We start from the raw sequence: 15,238 nt of genomic DNA on the forward strand, positions 1-15,238 counted from the left end.
GGATCGTGGCCACGGGGCAAAGAACAGGGTCCTCTGCCCCGTCTGCACACCAGGCAGAGAATCTCCCCCACTCGCACTCATACCAGAGGCGGGTGGGAGGCACATGGGCATTCGAGATGCCAGCCCTGACGGGTTCAGGACAGCTTGACAACAATGGGTCGGGCGCCGCAGCGGCCAGACTCAGAGCCAAAAACGACGGGGTCGGGGTGCAAAACCTGAATCCCCGGCTGGAAAAGACGGTCCCTCTGGGGGGCGTCATGTTGTGTCGCAGCAGAGCCTCCGCAGCAGTGGAAACTATGTTTCCCCGGTCGGAAGGGGGCCACCAAGAGGAGCCCGTGAGCCCTCTGGAGGACCCTCTGCAAAGGCGGCTTGCGCCGGGAGAGGAAGTCCGTCACCCGGTTCCTGTCTCCAGGCAGGAACATCGCCCGAAGGCCGGGCAGGCAAGGAGCTGTCCACGCTAGGAGGCCCCGGGACACCTGCAGCAGCTGTGCAGAGTCGGGGCCCCCTCTGGTGGCCGATCAAGGAACAGTGGACACACTGTCTGACTGACCCGGCACGTGCCTCCCCCACAGGAGTTGCAAAAAAATGTTAGTGTGAAGTGCAGAGCCCAGAGCTCCAGCACGTTGATGCGGCGCGTGCGGACCCGGGAGGACCACTGATGACAGCCTCCCGGCAGGGAGGGGACAGCACCTAAGGGCACACCCCTCAGCCGGAATGTCCCGTCTTTCCAGGGTGCAAGGGTATTGACACACACCTGCGAAACCCTGACCAGCCTGCGCCTGTGCGTCTTGCCATCCAGGCGAGGGCTGTGCAGCCACATTGCAGGGGGCGTAGCGACAGCAGGCCCAAAGGTATAAGAGGGGCAAGGGTTGCCACCACGCACCTGGTGAAAAAATCCTCGGTGACAGGGAGGGTCCGCACAGGAGCACCCTGAACCGACAACGGTGGCCCCGGTAGGCGAACCCCCGGAACCACCGGTGACGTGCCGCGACCGGCACGTAAAACAAGCGCCCTGTAGGTCCACAGTTGCAAACCACTTCCTCCTGACCAACGCAGAGCATCCACTGTGGTCAAGCCTCCGGAAGGGCAGGACCTTCACGTATTCGTCGAGGTCCCTCAGGGCCAAGATGGGACGACGTCCGTCGTCTCTCTTGCTGACGAGAAAGTAGCTCAAGTAGAACCCCTTAGGCCGCGGCGGGGGGTCCACCGGCATGATGGTGCTATGATGGGCCAGAACGTTTGCCGGGTCTCTGACGATGGTCATCTCAACCCGGCTGGAGGTAGGAGGCCGGTGTCGGAACTGCAATACGTACCCCTGGGCTAGGGTGGAAACCACCGGGGCCCCGATGAGCAGGCAGCCCAGTAACTGAGCTGCTGCCGGGAAAAGCAGCCGACGACCGGCCCCGTGGCCCTAGCGTCGTCTCCCCCGGCCTCTGGACGTGCCGGGGGGGCGATGGTCGAGGTCAACACCCAGACTCTGCCAGGGCGGTCCGCGCACAGGGGGGCGAAAGCCCCCGGCAGGCTGTCCAACGGGCCATTGGGAGCTGCGCTGGCTCCCGTGGGCAGGTGGTTGGGGGCGACGTCCAGGGGCGGACGAAGGACCCCTCGGTGTACTGGAAGCGGGCGCCCTCCTGTGAAGGTGCACCAGTCGCTGCCTGGTCTCATCGGCCAGGGCGGTGCGGTCCAGAGCTTCCAGGGCAGTTGCCCCAAACAGCTCCCCCGGTTCTGCCGGTACCTGACGAAGAGCCCTGCGAGCATTCTCTGTCAGGGATGACTGCGCCAGCCAGACATGACGGCGCGTGTGCACCAGGGTGGACATCAGCCGCCCCAGCTCCCTCGTCTGGGAGGCAAAAGCCTGTAGGGACACGTCACACAAGTCCCGTGTGGAACCGTCCACCTGTGCACCCTGCAGGGAGGTGGAGAGAGCCAGTAGCAGATGAGAGAGGGTGTTCCCCAGCCGGCCGATGCGCGCCGCTGTGTCATAAGCCTTACAAATATGCCCATCAGTAACCCTACACTGGGTAGAGGGGCACTTGGGATCTGGCTTCAGAGCCTCATCAGGAGCCACTATCAGCGCTGCAATGGAGGGCTCGATGGGGGGCATGTGGTGGAGACCAGCCACCGCCGCGTCCTCCATCGCCGTCAGAGCGCGGTCATCAGCTGTCAGCCTGGAGAGGGCTGTGACATCTCTCCAGCATGAGTGCAGCTCCCTCAAAAAATCCGACGACGGCGGAATGGTGAATTCCACCGGAGAAGGATTGCGCCTGTGGAAGGCGCTAGAGGCCACCTCCGCACGCGGTGCATCCAGCTGCAAGTGTGCCAGGGCAGTGCGGATCACGCTCTCCACGGAGGAACAAGCCGTCCCCTCCCGAGAGCTCTGGGCAGATGAGTGCGAGGAGAACCGCGAGCGCTGTGAGGCCGGGTCCCCTGATGGCACGTTGAAGTGGCTCGCCGAGGCTGCAATGGAGATGGCGTCCTCTGGCAGCGGCGGTGGCGACCCCAGAGCAAACTCTGGCATGGCAGGTTCCACCTGGCCAGTACCAGGTTGCAGATTGAGGAGGAGCGCCTTCATCTGCTCCATGTCGGCAGCCAAGCGGTCTACCTTCGAGGAGAGCTGGCTCGTCATCCGCCGTCGTTTGGGGGCCCCCACCACTCTCTTTGCCGATCGCTTCAGAGAAGACTGCGGCTGGGATGAGGGGAGGCTGGCCGACGGCCCCGGCTGCTCAGGGCCGAGGCATGACACGCAGAGGTCCTGGTCAACCGCAGGATCCAGGGCGGCCATGCACCCTGAGCATGAACGCTCCATCACAGCGACCGGTGGGAGAGGGAGCGGACACGCTGCCGTCGCCACGGATGTGCTGGCAGGAGAGAGGAGCGGATAGCTGCGTCACCACGTAGGTGTCAGTGGGAGAGGGGAGCGGAAACGCTGCCGTTACCACAGCGAGCACGCTGCCGTCACCACCGATATGCAGGTGGGAGAGGGGAGGGCCACGCTGCCGTCAATACGGGTGTGTCAGTGGGAGAGGGGAGCGGAAACGCTGCCGTCACCACAGCGAGCACGCTGCCGTCACCACCGATGTGCAGGTGGGAGAGGGGAGGGCCACGCTGCCGTCACCACGGCTATGAGAAAAGGCAAAAAAAGGCGTCTTTACTCAAAAGGAAGAGAACAATCCTCTCCTTTTTCTTTTCCTTTTTTTTTTTTTTTTTAAGAAAATATAATTGCAAGGAAAAAAATAATGTTGTCACATTAATAAAGTGGGAGAGGGAGCAAAACGCTGCCGTCACCACAAATGTGCCGGTGGGAGAGGGCGTGGCCTTCACCACGGCTGTAAGAAGGACAAAAAAAGGTGTTTTTTTTTTGTTTTTTTTTTCAAAGAAAAAAATAATCCCTTTCTGTCTTCTTTTTTTTTTTTTTTTCAGCAGAAAAAATAACTGCACAGAATGTTCAGGTGTCGGGCGCAGCCAACAGCTTACCTTCTGTCAGCTGGGCCAGGGGGGCGGGGCGGGGAGACGCCGCCGCCGCAACGAACACCAATAAATACCAATAAATACCGCGCGGCCACAGCCTCTTGGAGGACGACAGAGATCGTTACTCCTACCTTACGGCACGAAGCTGCACGGGGGCCGGCGGTTTAGGGAGGAAAGGAAGAAACTTTCAACCAGCCTTCTATTTCCGTCCTGTACTTCAGCGCGACGCGAGAAGAATAAGGAGTAGATCCCATGCTGACGGCGGAAGATATACCCTTCCGGGGGTCATGCAGGGGTCACGGGTGACGTGACATTGTTGGTATTGTACTCGACATGCGCATGCGCGAGGGGAGATATCCAGTGCTTACAGCACCGCCTGGCGGTCAGTAGGGACGAAATAGAACTGTTAGTTCTCCTGTTAATGGTTCATTAATACTAATATATCTGCACTTGTTTTACCTTTGACAACATATCGGTGTCTCACCTTTCCCTGTTCTTCATCCCTTATTTTCTATCTCACTCCTCTTCTTGCTCTAGCCACCTGTTTTTCAGCAGGTAGGTCTTATCTCTGAAAGGGAGCTTGTTCCTTGCCATTGTTTATTTGACAGTTGTTTGGGGGTCATGCGATTGCTCTCTGGAAAGCACCTAGCTTGTATTGTATTGATGCTTTACTATATAAACAAAATGTAGCTTACAGGTAATGCTAGTTAGCATCTTTAGTTATTTCAAACAAAGACAGCATCCAGCCATGTTGGGGTACCACCACCACATAGTAAATCCAAGGAACACCTCAAAGCACAGAAGAAGCAAGCACGACGAGGATGGGATTTGAACCCATGCGTGCAGAGCACAATGGATTAGCAATCCATCGCCTTAACCACTCGGCCACCTCGTGTAGTGCTCGTTAATCTAGTACCTAATCAATTACTGCTAATTCAATTAGTGCCTACTCAACTCGTCATCATTCAACTACTCCTTATCAAATAGCCCTCATTCATCTCACCCTTATTTAACTCGTCCTTGCTGATCTAAAACTCATTCAACAAGTCCATACTCAACTAGCCCTCATTCAACTCTTCTTTATTCAATTAGTCCTTAATACACTAGTCCCAAATCAACGATTACTTGTTTAACTAGCTATTGTTCAACTAGTCCTCATTAAACTAGTCATCGATGATGCAGTTCAACTAGACATCAATGTGTGCTGTCTACACCTGTTTATATATTGGTCTCTGTAGTCCAACAACTAACAGTCATATTTACATAGAACTGTTAGTTCTCCTGTTAATGGTTCATTAATACTAATATATCTGCACTTGTTTTACCTTTGACAACATATCGGTGTCTCACCTTTCCCTGTTCTTCATCCTCTCTTTTCTATCTCACTCCTCTTCTTGCTCTAGCCACCTGTTTTTCAGCAGGTAGGTCTTCTCTCTGAAAGGGGGGTTGTTCCTTGCCAGTGTTTATTTGACAGTTGTTTGGGAGTCATGCGATTGGTCTCTGGAAAGCACCTAGCTTGTATTGTATTCATGCTTTACTATATAAACAAAATGTAGCTTACAGGTAATGCTACTGAGCATCTTAAGTTATTCGAAGCAAAGATATCAGCCAGCCATGCTGGGAAACCACCACCGCATAGTAACTCCAAGGAACACCTCAAAGCACAGGAGAAGCAAGCCCGACGAGGATGGGATTTGAACCCATGCGTGCAGAGCACAATGGATTAGCTATCCATCGCCTTAACCACTCGGCCACCTCGTCTAGTGCTCATTAATCTATTCCCTAATCAATTACTGCTAATTCAATTAGTGCCTACTCAATCCGTGATCATTCAACCAATCTTTATCAAATAGCCCTCATTCATCTAACCCTTATTTAACTCGTCCTTGCTCATCTAAAACTCATTCAACAAGTCCATACTCATCTAGCCCTCATTCAACTCTTCTTTATTCAATTAGTCCTTACTCAACTAGTCTCAAATCAACGATTACTTGTTTAACTAGCTATTGTTCAACTAGTCTTCATTAAACTAGTCATCGATGATGCAGTTCAACTAGACATCAATGTGTGCTGTCTACACCTGTTTATATAGTGGTCTCTGTAGTCCAACAACTAACCAGGTAACAGTCATATTTACATAGAACTGTTAGTTCTCCTGTTAATGGTTCATTAATACTAATATATCTGCACTTGTTTTACCTTTGACAACATATCGGTGTCTCACCTTTCCCTGTTCTTCATCCTTTCTTTTCTATCTCACTCCTCTTCTTGCTCTAGCCACCTGTTTTTCAGCAGGTAGGTCTTCTCTCTGAAAGAGGGGTTGTTCCTTGCCAGTGTTTATTTGACAGTTGTTTGGGAGTCATGCGATTGGTCTCTGGAAAGCACCTAGCTTGTATTGTATTTATGCTTTACTATATAAACAAAATGTAGCTTACAGGAAATGCTACTGAGCATCTTAAGTTATTCAAAGCAAAGATAACAGCTGGCCATGCTGGGAAACCATCACCACATAGTAACTCCAAGGAACACCTCAAAGCACAGGAGAAGCAAGCCCGACGAGGATGGGATTTGAACCCATGCGTGCAGGGCACAATGGATTAGCAATCCATCGCCTTAACCACTCGGCCACCTCGTCTAGTGCTCGCTAATCTAGTCCCTAATCAATTACTGATTACGGCACAATAGCAGGATAGACCAGACTTCCCTCTGCCACTTCTTCCAGCTCATTTGGGGTGATCCCAGGGTATTTCCACACCAGCTGATCAACTGACCAAGCCTCTCATCCTATCCCTAGGGGAGTGCCCGGACACTCTATGGTAGAAACTAATTTCTGCCGCCGGTATCCGCGATCTTGTTCTGTCATTACCCATATCATCTGGAGTCACGGGTAGCTAGGTAGACACATTCTTCTGTCTGCTGCTGTCAGTTGCCATGATCAGCTTCCTTCTTACACCTGAGATATCTTCTACCTGGAGTACAGGTCCAGTCAGTGGTAGAGAGGGTGAAGGGAGAAGGTCACTGGCATCCCTGAAGGGGTACAACCGACCCAGAATCACTATTGACAGCTGCTGAAATGCCATGGTAGACCCAGAACAAACATGAGGACGACCTTAATTTGGTTACAGGCAATAATCTGATTGCTGTTGTCCATCTAAATATAGTTTATGGTCGGGATACTCCACCTACCTTAATGTGATTATCACTTACTGAAAATACAAACTTGATTAGTTTTAAGTTGCTATTTACGTATACATTTCTTGCTGCAACTCTTTCCTCCATCTGATTAACCCTGAATTCCAATCTCCCCCTCACAGACTCACACACTTACAGGTGCGCTCCAATGACTAAAGTCGTTAAGTGCGCGAGGGCTCCCAGCAGACATTTTGAGCCCTTACTGCTCACTTACTGTAAGTCAGCATCTCTGCAGACTTTTGGAAAGGGAATTACCCACAGTTCATTGCGTTGTGACATAAAAGGAGGTTACCAGGGAGAATGTAAACAAAACAGGGGGCGGAGGAAAAGAATTCATGTACGACTGCGAGACGAAAGATGTTCACCTGTAAATATAAATACATAGCCCACTGGTGATTTAAATTAAGAAACTGTTGTCCCGTGAGGATTTTTCAACGGCCCTACTATTTCCTTTACAAACAGGGAGCGACCAACAAATGGAGGGAAGAAAACCAAAAAAAGGACAAATGAAGTTTTGGACTTTCTTCAAGACTAAAGACAAAAAAGAGGGTGAGGGAGCTGGATGAAAAGGAGGAGGAGAGGGAAAAGAAGAGGTATGACCAGTTATCTAAGTTAATTGACATTTTTGGGAAGATGGTGGACAAAATGTAGTTTTCTTCATCATTTTTTTATTCATAATTTGAGGTTCAATTTCTCACTCACTCACTCATCTTCTCCCGCTTTATCCGTTACCGGGTCGCGGGGACAGCAGCCTCAGCAGGGATGCCCAGACTTCCCTCACCCCAGACACCTCCTCCAGCTCTTCCGGGGGGAGTCCGAGGCGTTCCCAGGCCAGCCGAGAGACATAGTCTCTCCAGCGTGTCCTGGGTCTTCCCCGGGGTCTCCTCCCGGTGGGACATGCCTGGAACACCTCCCTAGGGAGGCGTCCAGGAGGCATCCGGTACAGATGCCCAAGCCACCTCAGCTGACTCCTCTCAATGTGGAGGAGTAGCGGCTCGACTCCGAGCTCCTCCCGGGTGACCGAACTCCTCACCCTATCTCTAAGGGAGCGTCCAGCCACCCAGGTTCAATTTCTTTTGTTTTCATTTTATATTAGACAAATCCTCAGTTGACCTGGTGTTGAATAAACAAGACTTGCTTTTCTTTAATCTGAGTACAGTGTTTGAATTAAGATTCCCTATGTTAACAGAAATGCATACATGTAACATTTCACACACTGAGCAGCAAAGAAGTGAAATGGTGGAGGACGGAGAGGCCATGCTAAGATGCTAACAGAGGCTAACGGACAGAAAATGTATCGGTGATTGGTGACAGTGAAAGTTACGGAAGAGAAAATGAGCGAGTTTTAGACAAAAAAGTTGGAAAAGATCTGAGCCTGCACGCCGTGCAGCAGTGACAGACCGCAACACCAGGAAGTGACACATTGCGTTACCCAAAGAGAAGCAAGCACGACGAGGATGGGATTTGAACCCATGCGTGCAGAGCACAATGGATTAGCAATCCATCGCATTAACCACTCGGCCACCTCGTCAAGTGCTCATTAATTTGGTCCCTAATCAATTACTGCTAATTCCATTAGTGCCTACTCAACTCGTCATCATTCAACTACTCCTTATCAAATAGCCCTCATTCATCTCACCCTTATTTAACTCGTCCTTGCTCATCTAAAACTCATTCAACAAGTCCATACTCAACTAGCCCTCATTCAACTCTTCTTTATTCTAAATGAAGCTATTTTAGCCAGGTCATCTCTCCATTCCTTAAAACTGACCTTTTCTCTTGACTTCCAATGCCTAAGTACTATCCTGCTCCCTGTTAAAAGGGCCAGTTTCACCCAAGAACACTTATGTGCAGACAAGTTAGCTTCTGTTGGTATGATGCCTAATACACATAGTGCTGGATCCTCCGTGAGTTCTGTTCCCAATATATTGTTGATACACCTAACAACCGCTGACCAAATGTCCTGTACCATTTCACATTCATACAACATGTGGATCAATGTACCCCTCCCCTTGTCACACCTCCAACACTTGTCATCCTCCCTCAGTCCCAGCCTCGACATCTTTACTGGTGTCCAGTAATTTCTATTTATTATCTTGAAATTAATTAGGCGTGTTTGCATGTCCCGGGCTGTGGAATACCACGATTGTATTGTCTTCCTCCAGCTATCCCCTTGAATAGTTGTTCCCAAATCTTTTTCCCAAGCCAGTTTGACACCCACATAATTTGGTAGTTGATATTCTCTAAACTTATTATAAACCTGGATGTCCCTCCTTTAAGCTTCCAGCTCGATCGCCACAACTCCTGAATATCAGTGACAGGGGCAATATGTTTCTTCCTATCTGCTGTTGTTATGCAACTCCTAATTTGCAGAAATTTCCAGAAATCCTTCCGAGGTATGTCATATTTGGCCACCAGCTGCTCGAAGGAGAGTACGTGTTTCCCATCGAACAGGTCTTCCATTAGCATTACTCCTGCTCTCACCCAATTTTCCCACATGATAGACTTCTTATTAATTTTCCATGACTTATTATACCATATTGATGACCCCTTGGTATAATGGGGATTCGAGTTACAAATCTGATGAGCTCTTCTCCAACTATCTCTAGCAAATGCCAGCACAGGATTTCTATAAGGTATCTCCCCTCCTGTCTGAGTAAGAAAAGCCTGCATTGAGCAGGGTTCCACTAGCTCTTTTTCCATTGCTACCCATGCAGGAGCGCAGGCACCTGACATATTTGATTTAGACAACTGACTTAGTGAGAATGCATAATGATACCAATCTATCCTTGGACACCCAAGTCCCCCCTCCCCCACTGATGCATACAGTTTCTTCTTATTAAAAGAGGGTTTCTTGCCTGCCCATAGAAAACTACTTATGGCTCTGTTAAATCTAGCAAGAAGTGGGGGCGGAAACTCCAGAGGTAGCATATATGTTACATAATTCATCTGTGGTACTATAATCATCTTTACGATATTTATCCTACCTATCAGTGACAGACCCAATTTAGCCCAATTTAATAAGTGACTTTCAATTTTTTGGATAAGGGGCAGCAGATTCACATTCATTATGTTTTCCAATCCAGGTGTAATCATAATACCCAGATAAACCAGCCCGGTTGGAAGCCACTTAAATCGCCAGTTAGTTCGAATACTCGGGGGGCATAATTTAGACAAGGGCATGGCTTCGGATTTAGACCAATTGATCTTATAGCCCGATATACGCGAGAAAGAGCCGATCAATGACAGAACCTTTGGGGCCTGCGGGCCTGCGCGGGTGTCGCCTTGTTGGGGGGTTCCCTCTCTCCGGGCCCGTCTCCGGTCCCCCCCGCTGCCTCTACGGCGGGGCGCCCCTCTGGTCTTGGAGGGCCACTTTCGTGGGGGACGGGTGCGCCTGCCCGCGTCGGCGGCCGGGGCGGCTCTGTCTCTCCGGGCAGGCTGGCCCCCTGCCGGGTGGGGGTCGTTGGCCTGAAGGGTGAGGGCCTCCTGGCCGCGTGTCCGGCCCGGACCGGGTGGCCGGGGATTGCCTGGGTCGCGGTCCGCCGCCGCGGGATCCCTGGCTGCTTCTTTCCGCGCCGTGGGGGCCCCGCCCGTTCATATTTACATAGAACTGTTAGTTCTCCTGTTAATGGTTCATTAATACTAATATATCTGCACTTGTTTTACCTTTGACAACATATCGGTGTCTCACCTTTCCCTGTTGTTCATCCTTTCTTTTCTATCTCACTCCTCACACACTTGTATTGATGCTTTACTATATAAACAAAATGTAGCTTACAGGTAATGCTAGTGAGAATCTTAGGTTATTGGAAGCAGCATCCGGCCATGTTGGGATACCACCACTGCATAGTAACTCCAAGGAACACCTCGAAGCACAGGAGAAGCAAGCACGACTAGGATGGGATTTGAACCCATGCGTGCAGAGCACAATGGATTAGCAATCCATCGCCTTAACCACTCAGCCACCTCGTCTAGTGCTCAATAATTTAGTCCCTTATCAATTACTGCTAATTCAATTAGTGCCTACTCAACTCGTCATCAGGGTTGCACATTCTCTGTCATTTCAGGGTCCTATGCTGCATTGCACTTGCAAAAGACCATATTGGCTAAAAGTCTGTCAGTCATTTGTGCACGATGGGGCCGTAGAATGATGCCACCACGGCTGAAAACTCGCTCCACTGCAGCACTGGAGGCAGGCACCGCCAAGACTCTGATGGCCACTTGGAACAGTGAAGGAATAGTCTTCATGTTCATTTCCCAGAACAAAAGAACATTCTGTCCTGCTGCTATGTCAAGGTAGTGACTTAGCTGTAGTGCTGGAGTGGTCCCCACATCCTTCTTCTGTCTATTATGGTATGCAGCAAACAGCCCTTCTCCTTGTCCAAGCTCTACCTGTTCTTCGTCAATAAGAGGCACAGGTTGCCCTGTCCCTGCTGCATCTTGCAGGATCAGTTCTGGCAAACAAGCCCTTATTACCATTAGTGTGGGTGATGAAGTGTGTTAGACTGAAAAAAATATTATTGTTGCAATCAATTAGAGTGTGAGGGGAAAAAAAGTTAAATCAAACTCAATAAAATGTACCTTTAACTCGTAGTGCCACCTCTGCCTTGACATCACGACTGACCAGCACATGGGGCTCCACCCACAACAGAGCAAAAGCTGGATCCAAGACAGCTGCTTTGAGGTAGACTGGGTCTGAAAAGGGGGCAGTGACCCCATCTTGTGTCCTGGCCCCATTAATGAAGATTCCAAGAAATATTTTGTTCAGGGATGCCTGGAGACTTCTGACCAGGCCGCTCAGGAAACGGACTTGAGGCTTCAAATTCCCTTTTTTTTTTTTTTTTTTACCTTGTCCGCACACATATTAATGATTGATACCATGACGGTAGAAACCAAAGGTACATATATGTGCATTATTACTATATTTTATATATATACATATATATACGCATACGCATACATGCACATACATAAATATACAAGGGGGGGGGGGGGGGGTGTGTGACGACATCCACTGCCAATCCAGGAAGCAGGAACACACGGAAACACACGTCAGGCACTGGAAATCCGCAACAAAAAACCACAAACAAAACACGAAACCGGCACGGAGCCCACCAAAACACGAACAGCAATCGACCCAAATCTTAAGATCTGATCGCAGTCTGAGCTAAGCTACCGCTACCGCTACCTAACCCCAAAAACTACAGAGCAAGCATGCAGGTGAACAAGCCAGTGTGTATGTCAGTGTGTATGTTTATGTTCTATGTTTGTGTGGCTGTGTATGTTTGTGTATATGTATGTGACTGCGTGGCTATATGTGTGTGTGTATATGTATGTGACTGAGTGGCTATGTGTGTGTGTGTGTGTGTGTGTGTGTGTGTGTGTGTGTGTGTGTGTGTAATAAACCAAACAAAGCTCCACCTGAAGTGTATCTATAGTGGGGGAGGCTTCATCTTCTCAAGGTGGTAATTGAGGGACAAGATAGATGGAACAACAGCACTGATTGTGACTACCTTCTCCCCCTGTGTCATATCAGTTTCTTCTTCAAACGGCTTCAAGATGTCCACCCACTCCTTCAACAGATTCCACTCCTGTGCTGTGAATGACAACTCCTTGTGCCCAGCCTTTTCCAGAACAGCAAAGAGCTTTGGATGATCACACTGGAGAACTGCCTTCACTTGCCTTAGTGTTGAGTTCCATCTTGTGTTGACAGCGGCAGGAATGCCTTTCTGTTCCCGAAATTCAGCATCAAACACATCTTTGAACGTCGTGCTTGTGTGCAGCAGTGAACTGAGTTTGGATAACTTTGAAAGGGAAGGAGATGCCAATTTTGTTTCTTTCAAGCCGTCTCCCACCACCAGCTGCAGAGTGTGCGGAAAACACTGCAAGCGCTGTTTCTTTGCCATGGCAGCATCTACTGTTAGCTGGTCTTCCAGGGTTAAGTCATGCCAGAGCTCTGGGTCATCTAGATCATCCCCGTCATCATCATCATCTTCTTGTTCGGTGGGGAAGCACACAGTGAAGGCTTTACGCATGTTAGCAGCGTTGTCACTAATAATGTAGTCCAGTTTCTCTTTAATGTTGGATTCATCGCATATTACATCCAATTGGTCACAGATTCTTTCAGCTGTGTGTGAGCCTTTGAAGCGGTTACAGGCCAAGAGATTGGACTTTAGCTGTATCGTCTCCGATTCTTTCTCTATCCAATGCACAGTGATACCAAGGAACCCCCTCATCTTTCGGTCAGACCAAATGTCCACAGTGACTGAAACATGGTGAGTGTTGCTCAGTTGAGTTTTTAATTTTGAACGTCTCTCTGCAGCGAGGTTCTCTGTTTTTGATGTCAATGTTCTGCGACACACTGGGCTGTACTTACGATCAAGTACTGTCAGAAAGTGGCGAAAGCTCTTGTTTTCCACGATAGACAGGGGCAAGTTGCAATCAATAATCAAGTCAGACAGTATTGCATTGGTGGTAGCTTTCTGTTGTGGATGACTCATGCTGTAATGCCCAACAGAAGTATAGGAATTGTGAGATTGAAGGCTGTTGTTGTTCATTTGGGATGCTTTTGTTCATCTGGTATTCGTCAAATCTGTAAGATATATTAAATAGATGTATGTATGTTTGTATATTATATGTGTATGTGTGTATGTGTATGTGTATATTATATGTATGTATATATATTAAATAGATGTAAATAGATATATTAAATAGCATATTAAATAGATGTCAGAAAATCGCTTATAGCCACACATGAATTACTTGTGAAACTACTCGTCATTACTCACATTATTAATATACCAATCTTAACATTGTCTTACTATTAATTTAATTGTGTACAGTGTTAAGACATTTATGACTGTTTATTGATTTTATAAAGCAAAGATAATGACTACCACTGCTTAGCCAGCCGTGTAGTAATACTGGATGCACTGACTATCAGGCTGAAGCTGAAAACACTCCATCTGGATTGCATACACGGTAAATCCTGCAGTAACGTGAACGTTGTGTTACCTTCGAAGCTGAGAATTTGCAGCGCTGGTTAAAGCCGATTTTGTCAACTTATTTCGGGTGACCATCAAAGTAGGAGTCGGGGAGTGAACCCGCAGTGGACGCAACAGATTACCGTGTTTGCAATGTAACGTTACCAGTACAGCATCATTAACTACAGCTAGCAAAGTTACTTTACTTAGTGGATAAAGTAACGTTAGCTGAGCATTAGCTCGCCAGCTCTACTTACCGTTCTTTGTGCAACTTCAGATGTCGAACGAAGTTGGAAGTTGTTGCCTCTCCGTCTGTGATCTTTGACCCGCATGTTTTTCACACTGCAATTCGTTTTTTGTTCACCACCTCATAGTATTTGTACCCAAACAAAATTATCTTCGGTATCATTTTTGCAAACCGGCGCTTTGGTTACCATTTCTTAGTCATTGGTTGTCCTGCAATTTGATTGGATGCTGTTGCAACGTGGATCTAATTTGATTGGATGCTTTGCCAGCTCGCACACACACAAATGCATACACACGCACACACACACACACACACACACACACACACACACACACACACACACACACACACACACACACACACACACACACACACACACACACACACACACACACACACACACACAAACACACACACACAGAGAGCGCGTTCGTTATTAACATACTTTTTAATCTTTGTGTTTTGGTGAAAGTAGCAAGTCTTCTCAAGTCAAAAAGGCCCAAGTCCAAGTGAAGTCACGAGTCATTGTTGTTAAAGTCCAAGTCGAGTTGCAAGTCTTTTAACATTTTGTCAAGTCGAGTCTAAAGTCATCAAATTCATCGAGTCTAACTCGAGTTCAAGTCATATGACTCAAGTCCACACCTCTGGCGATTACTCTGTTCATAGTGTCGTTGAGCGTGGTTTCAATATCCTTCTGTGTGTTAGCTGTCTGTGTAGTTTATGGTGGGGATACTCCACCTACCTTAATGTGATTATCACTTACTGAAAATACTAACTTGATTAGTTTAATGTTGCTATTTACATATACATTTCTTAATGCAACTCTTTCCTCGATCTGGTTATGTTGGGAGTATTGTGGTCCATGTAAACGTAGTCAGTTGGAGCATCAGCTGAGGTAAGAATGGTTCCTTGGAGTCAGACCACAGCAGCTGTGTGTCGTTAGCCGGTTAAGCTGGGGTTGGTCAGAACTGTTCCCTGGCAACATTTAAAAACTCTCAGCTGTGCTGACTCCTTTACTTCTGACTTTCATTATGAAGACTGCAGGCTTCTTCCTGAGGTTTGCTACAGTGAAGCAACTGTTTCCAGCCGGTTCTAGAAGTTTCTGATGTTGTGTTCTTGTTTTTCAGGGTTTCCCTCTGTGTGTTGTTGATTGTGGAGTCATGTGGGATGCATTTGAAGGGTAGGGTATGGTTTGCTGAAGACATGGCATGTGTAGTTGTATCACACTCAGCTTAAATCTTCTGTTTTCTGTCCCCAGGATCAAAATCTCACCAACAGAGTGGTGGTGGCAGCAGTGCTGGTGGCAACTTTGCCTCCTACCAGGGAGCACCCACAGGTCATTCAGCAC

General features: G+C 48.5%; 5 non-coding genes across 5 annotated transcripts; all 5 read right to left on the reverse strand.

The window, feature by feature from the left end:
• Positions 1-4,281: 4,281 nt before the first annotated feature.
• Positions 4,282-4,363, reverse strand: trnas-gcu (transfer RNA serine (anticodon GCU)). The gene has a single exon. It is a non-coding gene; the product is annotated as a tRNA-Ser (tRNA).
• Positions 4,364-5,147: 784 nt separating this feature from the next.
• On the reverse strand, positions 5,148-5,229 carry trnas-gcu (transfer RNA serine (anticodon GCU)). The gene has a single exon. It is a non-coding gene; the product is annotated as a tRNA-Ser (tRNA).
• Positions 5,230-6,021: 792 nt separating this feature from the next.
• On the reverse strand, positions 6,022-6,103 carry trnas-gcu (transfer RNA serine (anticodon GCU)). Its single transcript has one exon. It is a non-coding gene; the product is annotated as a tRNA-Ser (tRNA).
• Positions 6,104-8,109: 2,006 nt separating this feature from the next.
• Positions 8,110-8,191, reverse strand: trnas-gcu (transfer RNA serine (anticodon GCU)). The gene has a single exon. It is a non-coding gene; the product is annotated as a tRNA-Ser (tRNA).
• A 2,359-nt stretch (positions 8,192-10,550) lies between these two features.
• trnas-gcu (transfer RNA serine (anticodon GCU)) lies at positions 10,551-10,632 on the reverse strand. The gene has a single exon. It is a non-coding gene; the product is annotated as a tRNA-Ser (tRNA).
• Between the last annotated feature and the right edge of the window lie 4,606 nt (positions 10,633-15,238).

Source organism: Cololabis saira, chromosome 23, assembly GCF_033807715.1.
Source record: "Cololabis saira isolate AMF1-May2022 chromosome 23, fColSai1.1, whole genome shotgun sequence".
NCBI lineage: Eukaryota > Metazoa > Chordata > Actinopteri > Beloniformes > Belonidae > Cololabis > Cololabis saira.